The 17102-nt window shown below is 35.3% G+C and overlaps 1 long non-coding RNA gene across 1 annotated transcript; it reads left to right on the top strand.

The window, feature by feature from the left end:
- Positions 1-1952: 1952 nt before the first annotated feature.
- Positions 1953-8471, top strand: LOC107870886. The gene is made up of 4 exons (XR_001674492.2): positions 1953-2402; positions 3717-3786; positions 7180-8010; positions 8121-8471. It is a non-coding gene; the product is annotated as an uncharacterized LOC107870886 (long non-coding RNA).
- The last annotated feature ends 8631 nt before the right edge of the window (positions 8472-17102 follow it).

Genomic DNA, 17102 nt, shown 5'->3' with positions numbered 1-17102 from the left:
TACCTTAACCTGGTTTGAGGCATAGTTTGCCTAATTATGAAAATTGAGGATTAGAAGTGAGATCGTCTGGCCGACTTAGGCCTAAAATTATGTTAAGTCTTATGGACTTAGTTGCGAATGTTAGACATAGATGAGGCTAGTAATCCTTAGAATAAGGTTACTTCGTAACTTGGTAACTTGTATTGATGTTCCTTGATTGTGGCTTTTGAGTTATAGTTATGATACTTCCTGTGGAAGTGATATTGGACATTTAGAGATGATATTCCTCCTAGATACGTTATGTGGCCTATAGAGATGCTATTTCCTCTTAGACTTGATGATTGACCTATAGAGATTCTATTTCCTCTTCGATATGCAAATTGGCCTAGAGAGGTGATATTCCTCGTAGTCATGATGTATGACCTATTTATAATTTGCATCCAATATATGAGATTCTCTTATATGTGAGATGATTAGAGATATGCTACGACTTATAAATATGATAATGATGTTATGACTATTCTGGATAAAATAGTGGGCCAAGGGATGTGTTATGATAATGATTGAATATCCGAGGAGTGTTTATCAGTGTAAAGGATATGATTACAGTTTATGAATATATATGTTTGTATACAGATCTCTCCGGTATGGGACGGAGGAAGAAGAGGTATGCTGCCTACGATTTTATTGATTTGATACTGGTGATGGCTAGGAATCTAATGTATTAGTTAATGAATCTTCCTTAGTTGAAACATGGTAGCTAGCGATGGTTAATGCGTGACTTGTGCTGAGGTCGGGTCTAGCATAGGCAAAGATTAGTTGGTAAATGATGGTTAGATAATGAATGGTGTCAGTTAATAAAAGATGGTTAGGTGACAAGTAGTAATGTGTTGTCTAGTAATGATTAACAGATATAGGATGATTATTCGATAATAATGAATGGTGGATAAATGACGGTTTTGGTCTAGTGATGAACTTTGACTAGATGTTAGATGTTGGATATTAAATAAATAGTGGTTAGTTGATATCCTGTGAATAAGGATTATGTGAAGGATAATGTTTAGGCTAATAACTAGAGGTTATGTGATGACTAGCGAACTAGTGATTTTATTATAATAAGTATCGGTTAGCTAATAAAGAGTAGTTGGGAAGTATTGACTAGATAGATATTCTATGGTGATATGACTATTTTTTTTTTGAGTATTTTAGTGTATGTTATTCAGTAATGACTATTGTGATCATATTGATTGCCGTCAAGGACAAAGGATACTGTTGTGATGATGTTGATACCCGGCAAGGCCGGAGGATACAATTATAATATATTGATACCCAGCAAGGCCAGAGGATATAATTATAATATATTGATACCCGGCAAGGCTGAAGGATATTATTGATGATATATTGATATCCGGCAAGGCCGGATGTTGATTACGATGATGATGATCCTGATGAGAACAATTATGATGAGTTGTGATATTGATTATGTACTTTGCATTCATTTCTGCATGTGCATCGCTTATCACCAGTCACTACAAAAAAATAGCGTCTAGCGACGAAATTTACCGATAGATCAATTTCCGTCATTATATAGCGACAAATTAGCAATGGAACTATCAATTTGGTCGCATGCACAATAAATTCATTTTTACGTATGCTATTTGCAACGAATCAACGACATAAGAGTACTCCATCGCTAAATAATTACGAAAAAAATTAGTGTCTAAATGTAGTGACGGATTAGCAACAAAAAATTTGTGTCTATTTTAATTATTTTGGAGCAACGGATTTAGCAATAGGAAATTCGTCGGTGCGCTTCAGATTTTTTTTTAAAATTATTTGGTTTAGTGACCAAATTATCTGTCGAAAATATTATTTTTAATTTTTAATTAAACATTTTCAGATCAATTTGATCTCAGCCGTCAATAAAAAATGATCCAGCGGTTGAGATCTAAAACCTTCTTTCTCTCCATTTTAACCAAAAGAACAAACCCTAATTCATTCTTTCCACTTCAGCCGCACCTCTCCTTCTTCTCCACTCTTTCTCTACGGTCTTTCTCCCTCATCACTATCTTCGTCTGCTTGACGTCGGAGCACTGCTATCGTCGCCCTTTTCTCTCCCTTTGTCCAGTCACTGTGCCACAGACAATGAAACTCTCAACTTCAGCCATAGCCCAACCATAATCAAGCATCGTCTTCCACCGCTCTCCCTTCTCGGCGAACTTTTCTCTCCTCTCTGGATAGCGCAGAGACCAGTGCCGCTACCACTTCCTCTATTCTCCCACAAGACAACCACCGATAAGCCGCCATGGATGCCTGCAACCCGATGCTGCCGTTTTTTTAGTCGCCGCTACCATCTCAAAAATCATCTAGCCAAGCGCTCCGGTCAGTTTTGGCAATGATGAGTTCGTAAGAGCCCATCGTAGGTTGGATTTCTTTGTCCTAATATCACCATCTTCTTCTACTCTTTTTCTGTTTCCTAAATAGATTCTTAAATTTGAAATAGTTAAAATTTGTCTTTGAATTTTGAGAAGATTCTTATTGTTTTGTGTGTGTTTCTACATATGTTAAAACACCCAATTTCTATTGTTTAAATTTTTTATGACTGTGGGTGCTAATTGTCTGACTAATTTATGATGAATACTGCATGTTAATCTTTGTTCTTGGATTTGAATCTCACACCATATGAGCATGAGCTTATGACTGGTATAGTCCTTTTAGTTTTGGTTGTAACTAATTATACTGGTAGAGATTGTAGAAATCCAGTTGGATTTTAACTTTTGTTATTGTAGCTTGGTGTACATATATACCAACTGCACAATTTATTTGTTTCTTTACTGTCCAAAATTGGTGTGCAAATATTAATTTATCTGCAAGGGCCTATTAAAAAAATAATCTCATAACTCATTCGATTTAAATTTATTACTTGCTGACACTCAATTTTGACTCTATTTGCTCATTTGGCGAGCTTGTAAAGTAGTTCACACACGCAATCATATAGAGACATGCCAAGTTGACCATTAGACACAAAGTCAAACCATAAATAAAAGGTTAATTTTATTATATCACTTTTATTAATTACAAGCTATATAAATCTATAAGCTATCTATATCTATAATCTATAGTCTATATTCATAATCTATATCTATAGGCTATATCTATAATCTATATCTATAATCTATAATATATTAAAAATGTGAAGGGCCTTATGAATGTTATTTGAACTTTTTGCCCTTTATTAAAAGTTCTTATTTTAGACAAAATTTGTTCACATTTTATAAAATGTTTCTAGTTTTAGAAAAAAAGACAAGGTTGTTACTGTAAACTGAAACCATGAGGATTGGTGTCTTACAAATTTAGGAAATTAGCAATCACCCTTTCATTTATAATTTAGTTTATATTGTTTGAAGCCTTGAACTTTGTTTATGGGAAAACTTTGTGTAATTAGGTGGGCTGTTGTAAAGATTTCTCGAGTGTTTCTGCACTAGTGTGTTAATAGACCACCATAAAATTTTATTAAAGAAATACTACACGGCTTACAAAATATAGACTTCTTTTTTGTCGATTAAATATAATCCGTAACCTTTCTTGTCCTTCCCCTTCTCAGCTGTTTGTTTCCTCTCTCTCAACTTGTAAGCACAAGTGACTCTATCACAATAGGCTAAATTTTTAGTTTCTTTCAATTTATTTCTTCTCTAATACTTGATGAAGTAAATATTGACTGTTATTTATTTGTATAGGCTATTACAATAGGTCGAGATCCAAGTCCAAGTGAGTTACATTTGCACGTTCATACACATAATCATGATGGTAAATCTTTTGTTGCTGAGCATTCCCGACTTCTCCACATAAGTTTATAATTTACATCATTAGATATGCTCTTCTCTTATTTTTCTTTTGTATTGACATCTGCCGAAAATTCTTATTATACATAAAAATAAAAGAAGCAACAGGAAGTCGAGTCTATTTTAATATCTCCACTTGTTAATTACAGAAAAAGTATGAAGAAATTGTACGACAAAAAGACAAATGGATCTAAAATTGATCAATTGAAATCATGTTATGAAGCTGCGGGAGGAGTAAAGAAGAAAATAATTATGCAGTAACAAATACTAATTTTGATGAATGTGAATTTGACATTAGTTTATTTTGACAAAATACTTGAACTTGTGGATGTTTGGACACAATTATGTGATGCATTTTGCTATCTATATATTTTGAACATTCTAATTTAAGTAATTATTTATATGAATGTTGGTTATTTTAATCATTCAATAATTTACGCGTTTCAATAATTTTCTAACAAAATTATTAGCGACAAAAAATTAGTGACTAACTTTTATCATTCCTATTGAAAAACTTTAGCGATGGATTATCAAAAATATAAATTTGGTTGCTAAATATGGCTACTCAGACGATCAAACTATGTTGCAAAGGCTCAGCGGCAAAATTTATTGTCGTAAATTTAGCCACGACGAAAATAAATTTTGGAAATAGCAATGATATAGCAATAAAATATTACGTCGGTAAACTTAATAACCGATAAGAGGCTAGCAACGAGCAATATAGTGACATACACAAATTCGTTGCTATTCCATGGCAATTTCTGTTTAGCGACGAATTTACATAGAATAGCGACCATAAGTAACTGTCGCTAAATGCTATTTTTTTATAGTGAGTATGCACCTATATTTGTTAGCCGGTATAGGAAGGTTGTATATATATGAGTGAAAAATATGTCTTGTATTGTTGTATAATGATTGAACCTTCTGAGTTTGGGCCGGTGGGGGTAGCATAGGCTCGGCTAGGTATTTGGTTGTTCGTAAGTTGAGGACTAAGGAGATTGCGTCTGTGAAGGTCCAGTGGAAGAATATTCCTATTGAGGAGGCCACTTGGGATACCAAAGCAGAAATGCGTAGCAAGTATCCACTTTTTTTTGATAATTCAGGTAATTCTTTTAGTTTCCTTTCTTGTCGCTTATTTGTCCGTTCGGGGACGAACAATTGTTTATTTGGTATCTAGTGTAACGATCTTCCCGATTGTTTGTGAAATTTCCTCATCTTTCCTATTTTAGCTCTCCCCGTAGTTGGTGTATGTGAATTATCGCTCATGGTATGAGTAGTATCAATTCTTGAGGTGTTCAGAAATTATTGAAGTCATTAGTTGGATTATTGAGTTTTGATAAATTTAAGTTTGACTACAGGAAACCTTTGGTCAAGACGACCTCAATTTAGAATTTTGATATTTTTAATCATTTCAGAACCTACTTTTTAGTCAATTTATATATTTAATTTATTTCTATGGGGTTTCGAATAAATTTTACGAATTTATTAAAAGTTTGGGATATTTTTAGATAATTAGTGTAATTAGTAATTTAATGAGTCAAAATTCATTATTTTTTTCCTATATCATATTATTCCATTCCAGTTAATTAAACTAGTGGGTTTAACTTCTCCAAATTAAAAACAACATCCTAAACACAAGAGTGGCGGCTGAACAAGGGCATACAACATTGAATGAATTGGGAAAAGGAGAATTCGATCAGCCTCAGGTAAAGTTTTACAATCTATATGCTAAGAAAAATTTGTGTAAACTGATGCGTGCATGTGAATAGGTGTTAGACGAGAAATCATTAGTATGGTTGTATATGTGCGTTTGGTGGGTTTTTTTTTTAAGGAAATTGACAATTGCCTAGTTACTAAAACAATTGGTTAGCCTTAGATTAAACTATACTAAATTAATGTATATAGTAGTACAAAAGTATGTTTCGTTATTAGGTTAGATTTCTAGCAGTAATAATACATTGTATCACTCCCATAAGGAGTTGATACTACATCACTGTAATAAATATCTCGGTAGTAATTAATTATCGAATACGATAATATTACACTTTTCATATTTTGATGGTCTTACAGAGAATGTTTTCGTCTTCAGTTTTACTTTTAGTTCCGAGAATTTTTATATGAATATCAATTATAATTTTGATAAATTAAGATCTTAGGCTTAGGACTTTAGAGTAAAGACTCTTGATTTTTTTGGGATCGAATAACGATATGTTTTGGTTGTACTTCACCGTCCAGTTTATAATCTTATAGAGATTATATATTTGAACAAGTTTTGACCATTTCGAAACTTTGAGGAAGGGCAAGGTGCTTGCGGACTAACTACTTTTGAATTCATTAGTTGAGGTAGGTTAACGTTTAATTAGAGTTTAAACTCAGATTTAATTGTGTGTATGCTGCTAAATTGGATACTTGTTGATTGGTATTCTGACATGCTTGAAATTGATGATGTTTGGATTATTGAGGCGTGTATAAATAATTATTGAAAATTTAATTGATGGAATTGTGTTATAACTATAAGTGTACTTGTAAACTTGATACATCGTATTTTATGCTGTGAGGTAGTGTAAATTTGATATTGATATTACTTGTATATGTTGGATCGGGTATCACGCCGGTACGGATATATATATGTTGGATCGGGTACCACGCCGATACGAATATGTATATGTTGGATCAGGTGCCACGTCGCTACGGATATGTGTATGTTGAAGTGGGTGCCTCGCCGATACGGATATGTATATGTTGGATCGGGTACCACGTAGGTACGGTTATGTATATATTGGATCATGTACCATGCCGGTACGGATATGTATATGTTGGATCAGGTACCACACCTATACGGATATGTATATGTTGGATCGGGTACCACACCTATACAGATATGTATATGTTGGATCGGGTATCACGCCGGTATGGATACGTATATGTTTGATCGGGTACCACGCCGGTATGGATATGTATATGTTGGATCGGGTACCACATTGGTACGAATATGCATATGTTAGATCAGGTACCACGCCGGTACTATACATGAACATAGATTGTTCCCTGCAGATCATGACTATTTGGGTAAAAATATGTACCATTGCATGTGTGTACATATTGTGTTGATTTTGTGTATGTTTATAGTATGGTTGATACTCTTGATGGTTATGTGACTTGTTTGTGAGCACTGTTTGACCTGTTGTTGCTTTATTATTGATTCATTGAATATTTGTTATGTGACGATGCTTGTCTACTTGTTATTTGATTTATGTTGTGTACATGCTATTAAATTGCGTTGGCCTATATATGATACCTACCAGCACATAGTGATTTGTACTGATACTACCCGATATTCTTCTTTTGTTGAGTGCAGAAAGTATTCTAGAGGCTTAGACATGACCTCACATCTAGAGTTTGATAGTAGATCTTGATCCAAGGGTGAACACTATGTCTCCAGGCTGCTATGGGTCATCTTATCTATTCTTGTCCATCTTTCGGGCAATAAAACATTCTTTATTTACTTTATTTTTGAATATCTCTTTAGACACGATCTTTGTTAGTAGTTCTTGTACGATGACTTTTGAGTCTTGAGAATTTTAGTAAGTAGTTTGTTTGACTTTTTCATCAATAATGATTAGTCCTGGATTATTATTATTATGTTGATTTTATAATAATATCTTCTTAATATTGATTAAGTGATTGAGTAATGGTTTGGTTTGATGGTTCTCCCACAGGAAGATTAGTGTGGTTGCCACTCAGGGCCATTTGGGTCGTGAAAACTATTTCAACTAACATGTGTCATTTTTCATGCCAATCACCAAAATCATTCCAACAATGTTCCTTGGAAGACCCTGCTTCCTTTTGGTCTCTGGACCATTTGGAAAAATAAATACAATGACACTTTCAATAATAAGTTTGATAAGCCCGTCTTTGTACAAACTTGCTCAGAAACTGTGGAATGCATCCATCTGAACAAATATCATCCTTTCTTCAACAAAATGATCATTGTAAATATAAAGCGGAACTCCCCTGTCAGGGGTTACTACAAATCGAACACTGATGGCTCATGCCTTGGTAATCCTGACAAAGGTGGAATTGGTGGAGTTTTCAGGAATTACATGGGTGATTGGGATTTGGGTTTTCACAAGAGCAATCACAAAGCTACTAATATACAGATGAAACTCTAAATGAAGGTCTTAAACTAGTTGAGTAAAACTATTTTATCCCTTTGGAGATTAATTTTGATTCAAAGGAAATCATTAGAATGCTTAAAAATAGAAATATCCACTATAACCCCATTATTCATGTCTGCAGGTCAAGGCTAAGGAGGTTGGGATGTCCGGTGGTGCATCATAATTACAGAGAGCAAAATAGGGCCGCAGATGCCTTGGCCAAAAAATAGGCATGTTCAACATATTTTGCAACAACCTAAGATTTTGTAGTTCATCCCATGTATGTTCATGCATTAGTATGAGCATAGATATATATAATTTTTGAAAGAAGGATAAACTCTACTACTAATCCTGGAATGGAATGTCCCATGTACTTAAATAATTAATTTGGACTAACTTAGCCGGGTATTGCTTTTTGTTTTTATGTAATAAACTATATTTTACTAAATACAAGTATCCAGTTAATCAAAAAAAAAAATCAGAATTGAACAACAACTAAATCGATGGATAAATGGAGGCTATTTAACGCCAAGAAGGATATGAGTTTAGATAATTCATGTCCTATAACTACGTATGTCAATGTAAAATAGGATCATTCCATTTATTCAAAAGTTTCATTTTTGAGCCCAAGAGTCATGCAGTAGGCTCAGGGTGGCACATGTTGGGAAAGGCAAGGGCACAATCAAAATGCCCGACAGGGTAGCAGCGGAAGAATACCCAAATCTAAACTTTTTCTTTCAATTTGAACTGAGCGGAGACAAGCAAACTCAATAAAAATAAAATAATATGGCAGCAAATAAATCACCACACAAATACGACAAGATAAGAATAAAGGCAATCAAAAGAGACACCAAATTTACGTGGAAAACCCTTCAATGTGAAGAGTAAAAAACTACGAGACCAAAATTATACTATAATCACCCAGAGTTACAATATTTTTATCCAAAATGGTAACCAAACAAGTGCCAAACAATGAGCAACAACACAACAAGATAGCACCAAAACTATAGACTAAAAAGGAGCACAAACACCAAAAATACATAGTCAGTTTGGGAATAAATAACAGGAGCTACAGGCCACCAAATATATCTCCGTTAGTTTCTAATAAAATATTGATATGAGAGAAATAATTTTTCCAAAAATCAACTCAATCGGATAAGAAACCAAGCGGGAATCGCAATTTGAAGTTGACAGTTGTGACTGAAAATTTGGGGGAAAATCAGCTTTCTTTTTCTCTCTTTGGATGCTACAAACTCTCTTTTGTGATGGTGAAATAATACCTAAAAAGATATATTTATATGACCCATAGTATTGGGCCTATGGGCATAAGTGGGTTGGTCCAAATTGAGCTTTATTTATCCACATAGGAAGAGACAAAGACCCATATTCCAATGATTCTCCCTCTCCCAACTATGTGGAGGAGACCGCCATCTCGGCGATCATGCAACAATCTTCAAACTTTCCTCTTGGCAAAGCGTTAGTCATCATGTCGGAACCATTATCATCCATATGAATCTTCTCAAGTTCAAGCAACTTAGAATCCAACACATCCCGAATCCAATGGTATCTCACATCAATGTGTTTAGATCGACCATGAAATGTAGAATTCTTGCCAAGATGTATGACATTTTGACTGTCGCAACAAAACACATACCTCTCTTGAGCAACACCATGTTCCCCCAAGAATATCGTCATCAAAAGTAATTTTTTACAAGCTTTAACAGCAACAATAAGCTCAGCTTCTATAGTAGACAGAGTAACACTTTTTTGCAACCTAGATTGCCAAGACACAACTCTCCCTGTAAAAGTAACCAAATACCCTGAAGTATACTTGCGAGTATCAACATCATCAGCCATATCTGAATCAGTATAACCATAAAAAATAGACTTTCCTGTACAAAAAGACAAACTCAGACTAGAAGTACCACAAAGATATCTCATAATCCACTTCACAACATTTCAATGTTCTCTTTCCGAATTAGAAGGAAAACGGATAACAACACCAACAACATGAGGAATATCTGGTCTTGTACAAACCATTGCATACATCAAACTACCAACAACTGAAGCATAAGGAACTTTCTTCGTATCTTCCTTCTCATCATCACTAGAAGGACACTGCTTTGTGCTCAATTTGAAGTGCATAGCTAAAGGTGTACTGACAACCTTAGCCTTATACACGTTGAACCTTCAAAGTAATTTCGGAATATACTTCTCTTGTGATAACCACAACTTATTGGCCTTTATGTCACGGACAATCTGCATGCCAAGAATCTTCTTTGCTGGTCCTAAGTCTTTCATAGAAAAGACTTACTCAACTCTTGCTTCAACTTTTGAATCCTGCAAGCATTATGACCAACAACAAGCATGTCATCAACAAAAAGCAACACAATCATAAAGTCATCATCAGAGAATTTTTGCACAAAAATTGAATGGTCTGAAGTAGTCTTCTTGAAGCCCTGCTGACTCATAAAGGAACCAAACTTTCTGTACCACTGCGTAGGAGCTTGTTTCAAATCATACAATCTCTTCTTCAATTTGCAAACATAATTCTCTTTTTCCTTGACTTCAAAACCTTCAGGTTGCTCCATATAAATTTCTTCATCTAAGTCACTATGGAGAAAAATAGTTTTAACATCCATTTGCTCAACCTCTAAATCTAGACTTGCAGCTAAGCCTAAAACCGTACGAATGGATGACATCTTCATAACTAGAGAGAATATCTTATCAAAATCAACTCTTTTTTTTTTGGTTAAATTCCTTCACAACCAATCTAGCCTTGTACAGTGGAATTAGGTTACCATCTTCATGCTTCACCCGAAAAACCCATCTGTTTTTCAAAGCTTTTCTGTCTTTAGGCAGCTTAACCAAATCAAAGGTATGATTATCATGCAAAGATTTAATCTCATATTCCATAGCATCAAACCACTTTTTTTGTTTACTTTTCATGGCCTCATTAAGAGTCTCAGGTTCTCCCCCGCCAGTCAAGAGTACATACTCATTGGGAGAATAACGAGATGAAGGTATTCTCTCTCTAGTAGATCATTTGAGAGAACTCTCTGAAGTATCAATAACTGGTTGCTGATCAACCATATCAACTTGTACTGGATCATTAACAACATCATGCTGGTCATAGTGAACTTTATCATCATCTTCATCATCAACTTGATTATCATCATCATAAAGATTTTTTTCAGGAGCAGTAGTCAAAGGAACTGGATCAACATCAACTAGGTTCTCACTACTATGATAATCAACCTTCTCAGCCTTGTCAAAATCTTTAATTGTTTGGTCTTCAAAGAACACAGCATCATAACTTCTAACATATTTCTTATCAACTGGATCATAGAAACGATAGCCAAATTCATCTTGACCATAACCAATAAAGATATACTGCCTAAATTTAACATCCAAATTTTACCTCTCATCTTTAGGAACATGCACAAAAGATTTACACCCAAAGACTCTAAGATGATCATAAAAACATTCTTACTAGAACAAACTCTGTCAGGGACATCACCATTCAAAGCAACAGTAGGAGATAAATTGATAACATAAGCATTAGTATTAAGTGCTTTTGTCTAAAAGGAATATGATAACTTAGCATCTGAAAGCATACATCTAACCCTCTCAACTAGAGTTCCGTTCATCTTCTCTGCTAAACCATTCAATTGAGGGGTTTTGAGAGGAGTATTCTGATGTCGAATACCCTGCTTTCTAAAATATCTATCAATAAGACCAATATACTTACCACCATTATCTGAGCAGATGTTTTTTAATTTCTTTATTGTCTGCCTCTCAACCAAATCCTAAAAATCTGTGAACACATCAAGTACTTGATACTTGAACTTAAAAAAAAAACCCAGAGTTTGAGAGAATTATCAACAGTAAAATTCGCAAAATAAAGTGCACCACTATGAGTGTAATGCCTCGAAATCTAATTCCCGAGATGCCACACGGTACTCCAAACTACAAGTAGTCCTAAGCTAACCCTGACTGCCTTTTCTAAATCTAAATGTCAAAATAGGGAAACTATAAATGAAAAATTATAATAAATGCGGAAAACTGTCTGAATAAGCAAATTCTGAAAATTTGAATACTGTAATTAAAATCTAAAACTGAATCTAGTAGTCCGACAAGAAAATTCTGACTAAATCTAGAGAGGCATTGGGACAGGGCCAATCTAACTCAAACTGTCTGAAATGAATAATAAAGCGTCTACTAATAACTAAAAATATAAATAGCTAAGTCCCTGAACTATAAGGACTCACCAGCTGCAGGGATGTAGATGAGATGCTCAAAAATCACTCATGCTGCTGAGACTGAGCACCTGAACCTACATTATGAGACAATGTAGCACATAGACGTATGTGGATAGTACTTTGATGATGTACTGAGTATATGGGGGTGAATACAATAAATAAGCAATATAATCACATTTTATAAAATCATGCATGCTAAATGTAAATGACTCACATAGGCTTGAATAATCTGAAATCTGAAGATCATAAATCATGAACAACGAAGCATATAATATAAATCTTGTGATCCACTACATTCAGTTCTAAAATCTGTTCATTCTAAAATCTGCTGCATTATCTTGTCAATTGCAAGGGAAAATACTTCATCTTAAGACTTAAGAATCTTTAAAACCATAGCTTCCAAAACATATGCTTTTATCTTAAGACTTTAAATCAACAGACTATTTTAAGAGTAGGAGACATCTTTTGGGAGGTTCTTCTAACCAACATACACCATGTGTGCATTCATGGAGTCCCACGTCTTGCCCCTGTGGGGTACGACTGTTCTACCCGTGCCATCGGAGTAGAACTTTTTATCTTAGTGATCACAATCTCAGTCATCCACGTAGAATTGGGAATAATTTTAATCCTACGGTGGCACGTAGTTCTGGGGTATGAAATCGTAGTAACTTACCCATCTCGGTGCTAAATACTACTCCCATTCTTATGCTCAGGATCTTAAAAAAATCCACTTCAAAATATACCACAAGGGTTTGCAAGAAAACTAATTATGTTCTTTCTTTTCTTTAAATCTCAAGTCATATGAACAAAGTGAATTCGTTATCTTAGGTTAGGACCAAAAGGTCAAATCATTAATAAAATCAGAGAATAATCTTATCTTAGGGTACTCATAGCACAAATAATCTTGAAATAACAATCTTAATTAGGGCTTAATGACCCATGCATCAAACTCATGTCAAAACATTGAGATATTCATGCTTGATAATGTAAATATTAATAAATCAACTCAAAATCTGGAAAATTTCTACAATATGCATGAAAGTATGAACAAAATCATGTAATTCAACTTCTAAATCCCTTGAAATCTCATAATCTCATAAATAAAAATATTGGGTATAAACCCTAACTTTAGTTTCATGGAAAATCACATAAAATTCAGTAAATTTGTAATTAAAATAAGTTTTTGGGCACAAGGATGAAAGGATTATCCTTGTTCATAATTCCACATACCTTAATTGATGATCTTTGATGAGAAGCTTGAATCTTGGATTTCTATTGATTCTTTGGAGATGAATTCTTAGAGTTCTTGTATTGGGAATCCTCAATCTTGAATTACTTTGGAGAATTAATGGAGGAATTTGAATTTCTTGGGGAGGAAGTTTGATGAGCAAGGGTTTTTCTTGAGAGAGATTTGATGAAAAGTGGATGTAAAGTGCTTTGAAGGGTTTAGTTCATTGTTTAAAATGGATTAGGGGCTGGGAGAATTACCAAATTACACTCTTTAAACCCCTAAACGAACTGAAAAATGTAATATTTTTTGAACTTGGTGGCCACCACGACGCGCCACTATTGTGGCGGCTCACTGGAAATTGACAACTGGGAACTGGGCAGATGCCGTGATGTGCCACTATTGCGGTGCCCCTTTGAAATGCCATTTTGGCCTTCAGCGTGATGCGCTAACATCCCGGAGGGCTACTAGAATGGGACAATTGGGAAAATGAGTTTCTCCGCGATGTAAGGCTATCACGGAGCCTCACTGGAATTTGATGAATGTCATTTAAACCTTCTCCGTGACGCGCTAGTGGCCGAAATGATGGTGTTTTACAATTGAAACTAAAAATAGCCATAACTTCTAACTCGGTTATCGAATGTGGGCGAATCTTATACGTTGGAAAGCTAATTCAATTTTCTACACAATGGGAGGTCTAAATCTAGAAAATTCTATACGAAAAATTATATTATCTATCTTAGAATCTATCCTTTAATATTCTAGGGATAAATTTAAGCTAAGAAAATTAAGGGGTATTACAATATCTCTCTACTTGGAACATTCGTCCTTAAATGTTGCAAATTAGACTAAAATACAGAGGAATCTGAGGATATATGATAGCATGCACAACTGAAATAAACTGAGTACCTGAATCTAAATCATTCTGAGTTCCTGAGTAATTCTATGAGTGCATGAACTTACATGAGGACTACTATATAGCTTAATATATGATTAGAAAAGAACTGCATCAAGGGAGAGTATTACTATCGGCTAAATCTGAGTTTGCGGAGAAAAGGTGAGGGTACTTGGCTCGCATATCTGCTTCTGCTTCTTAAGTGGCACCCTCAATAGACTAATTCCGCCAAAGAACTTTGACCAAGAAAAATTCTTTGTTCCTTAGTCTATGGATCTGATGATCAAAAAGCTCAATTGGAATCTCTTCGTATAACTGACCGTTTTGAATATCTGATCTTTCTAAAGGAACTACAAGAATGAAGTCACCGATGCACTTCTTAAGCATAGAGACGTGAAATATAGGATGAACGGATGACAAGTCTGCCAACAAATCAAGCTCATACGCTACTTTTTGAACACGACTCACAATTCTGAAAGGGATAACATACCGGGGACTAAACTTCCCCTTTTTGCCAAATCTCTTCACCCTTTTTATGGGTGAAACTTTTAAATACACTAAATCATCAACCTCAAACTCAAGGTCCCTTTTCTCAAATTTTCTTATGACTTCTGATGACTCTGGGCTGGTTTTAATATTTCTCTAATCAACTTAACTTTCTCCATAGCTTCAGACATTGCATCAGGCCCAAGCAAAGTGGCCTCACCTACTTCAAACTAACTTATGGGTAATCTAAATTTCCCCCTATAAAGAGCCTCAAACAGAGCCATCTGAATGATAGAATGGTAACTGTTATTATAAGCAAACTCAATCACTGGGAAATGATCATCCCAACTACCTTTGAAATCAAGAGCACATGCCCTCAACATATCCTCTAGAGTTTGGATGGTCCTCTCTACTTGACCATCTGTTTGAGGGTGGATGGTTGAGCTAAGATGGACTTGGGTACCAAGACCCTTCTGAAAGGCTCTCTAAAACTGGGAAGTAAACTGAGTACCTCTATCTGAGATGATAGAAAAGAGAACTCCATGCAATTTGAATAACACTCGGATATACAACTTAGCATAATTCTCAGCTGTATAGGACGTATGGACTAGCAAGAAATGCGTTGACTTAGTCAATCTGTCTACAATAACCCAAACCAAATCATGATGACGACGAGAATGGGGTAAACTAGTCACAAAGTCCATGTTCACCTCTTCCCACTTCCAAGTGGGGATACCAAACTCTTGCAACGTACCACAAGTCTTTGGTGCTCTACCTTAACCTATTGACAAGTTGCATACTTTGCTACAAACTCTGCTATATCTCTCTTTATACCACTCCACCAATAGATTTCTCATAAATTATGGTATATTTTGGTAGCACCTAAATAAATAGAATAACGTGTACCATGCTCCTCAACCATAATTCTCTATCTTAAATCATCAACATAGGGCACACACAATCTACTTTGATATCTCAACATGCCATCTCCCCTTTGGGAGAAAACCTCCACCTTTTGGTCTTTAACTGACTCTTTCAGTTTAACCAAACTAGAGTCCATATTTTGCTTCTCCTTTACTTCTGAAACTAGGAAAGATTCGGAACTACTCTGAACCCAAACATTCCCTTCAGCTGAGTCAACTAACCTAACACCCGATCTAGCCAAACGATGAACTTCCCAAGCCAACTCTTTCTTATCATTCTCCACATGAGCTACACTACCCATAAACAATCTACTAAGGGCGTCTGCCACTACATTGGCCTTTCTTAGATGGTACAACACACTCATGTCATAATCCTTCAGTAATTCTAACCACCTTCTCTGACGGAGATTCAACTCTCTCTGGGTAAACACATATTGCAGACTTTGTGGTCCGTGAACACATCAACATGCACACCATACAGATAATGTCTCTAGATTTTCAAAGCAAACACAATGATAGCTAATTCAAGGTTATGGGTTGGGTAATTCTTCTCATGAGGCTTAAGCAGTCTAGAGGCATAGGCTATGACCTTATCTCTCTGCATCAAAATACAACCCAAACCAACTCTAGAGGCATTACAGTACACCACAAAACCATCTCTACCATCAGATAATGCTAACACTGGGGCTGAAGTGAGTCGAGTCTTTAACATCTGAAAATTCTTGTCGCATGAATCTGACCATTGGAACTTAACTTTCTTTTGGGTCAGTCTAGACATAGGGGATGCACTAGATGAGAAACCCTTTACAAAATGGTGGTAATCTCCAGCTAAGCCCAAGAAACTTCTAATGCCTGACGGAGAGATAGGTCTAGGCCAATTTCTTATGGCTTCTGTCTTTTGAGGATCGACTCTAATGCGATCGGTGAAAATAATATGACCGAGAAAAGCTACTGATCTTAGCCAAAATTCACACTTGCTGAATTCGAAAAATAATTGATGATCTCTAAGAGTTTGCAAGACAATTCTAAGATGATCTACATGGTCATCCTCACTGCGGGAGTATACCAGGATATCATCTATGAATACTATGACAAACATGTCTAGATACTGTTTGAACACTCGGTTCATGAGGTCCATAAAAGCTGCTGGGGCATTGGTTAGCCCGAAAGACATGACTAGAAACTCAAAATGACCATAACGGGTTGTAAATGTTGTCTTTTGAATATCACACTCCCTTGCTTTAAGCCGATGATAGCCGAATTTAGGGTCTATCTTTGAGAAATAATTTGCACCTTGGAGTTGATCAAATAAGTCATCAATTCTAGGAAA

Source organism: Capsicum annuum, chromosome 1, assembly GCF_002878395.1.
Source record: "Capsicum annuum cultivar UCD-10X-F1 chromosome 1, UCD10Xv1.1, whole genome shotgun sequence".
Classification (NCBI taxonomy): domain Eukaryota; kingdom Viridiplantae; phylum Streptophyta; class Magnoliopsida; order Solanales; family Solanaceae; genus Capsicum; species Capsicum annuum.
This window is presented reverse-complemented; position numbering and strand designations above follow the sequence as displayed.